At 45.0% G+C, this 1,214-nt stretch overlaps 1 pseudogene; it reads left to right on the top strand.

Annotated features, from left to right (window-relative positions):
• The first annotated feature begins 683 nt into the window (after window positions 1-683).
• Window positions 684-840, top strand: LOC138288626 (U2 spliceosomal RNA; annotated as a pseudogene).
• The last annotated feature ends 374 nt before the right edge of the window (window positions 841-1,214 follow it).

The raw sequence follows: 1,214 nt of genomic DNA, 5'->3' as shown, positions 1-1,214 counted from the left end.
TCGCAGTCATTTTTTTAGATGGGAACGCCTACCTTGCATCTCATTAACGCAAGGAAGGCGTTCACGCAAAAAAATGACGCTCATTCCTCATACTTTGGCGCTAGACGCGTCTAACGCCAAAGTATAAATATGGCGTTAGTTTTGCGCCGAATTTGCGTCGAAAAAAACGACGCTAATTCGGCGCAAACGGAGTATAAATATGCCCCTGAGTCCTCCAGGCAGCACTCTCTGAACACACACCTAAGCTGCAGTACCGCAGGGGGTCACTAGGTGTCCCGAGTCTAGCCTGGTATTCACAGTGTGCGCAGCCTGGAAGACGCCATTAGGGCCCCTCCCCTCAGCGGGTACATTGTCACTACAGATATTTGCGTACCCAGAAGCCTCTGCGATCAGTACTTCTGTTTCATAACAACGAGTATAACACTGAGGTTTGTGTTTAATACTGACACGAGTGGCTGTGTTTAGATGTTCAAGAGTATTCATTCTATTATATGAAACAAGGAACTAAGGCCCGTATTTATACTTTTTTTGCGCCGCATTTCCGTCATTTTTTGACACAAATTTGGCGCAAACTTGCAAAATACAATTGTATTTTGTAAGTTTGCACCGTTTTTGCATCAAAAAGCGGCGCAAATGCGGCGCTAAAAAAGTATAAATATGGGCCTAAGTTTCCCTAGTATTGGATCCCTTCTCGGCCTTTTGGGTAAGATCAAGTGTAGTATATGTTCTGTGAAACCACTGTCCAGTGGGAGTAATTTTGATATTTACTAGATCTACAAATTTGACTTGGAAGTGAAATAAATTTGCATTGTATATGCAACTTAACTAGACAAGGCCCACTCGTCTCTAAGGAGAGAAAGGAAAGACACCGGTGTGCTGGTGTCAGTTTGCCCATTAGGGGTGCAAAATAGAACTCCCAAGGAAAATGTGGTCAGCTCCTACAGCTCGTTAACTTTTGCGCTCCCTACTCACTCTATCTTTCCTGACGTTGGGTGGACTAATGCTGGAGTCTTAAAACCCCTCCTAACATCCTTCACAGGCCTGTCAGCACTCAGATCTCTGGAGAGGGGATCCATGCTTAGGTGGTAACACCTATAATCCTCACCTTAGCTTTTGGGAGTGACTGTGCAGTGTTTCTTGCACTACAGGCAGTATTCTGTCTGTTTGGTTGGTACAGGACAGGTAATACCCAGAGGCACACCAGAGAGATCTGT

The sequence above is a fragment of the Pleurodeles waltl genome, chromosome 4_1 (assembly GCF_031143425.1).
Source record: "Pleurodeles waltl isolate 20211129_DDA chromosome 4_1, aPleWal1.hap1.20221129, whole genome shotgun sequence".
Classification (NCBI taxonomy): Eukaryota; Metazoa; Chordata; class Amphibia; order Caudata; family Salamandridae; genus Pleurodeles; species Pleurodeles waltl.
The sequence above is the reverse complement of the archived record's forward strand: the minus strand, read 5'-3'. Positions and strand labels throughout refer to the sequence as shown.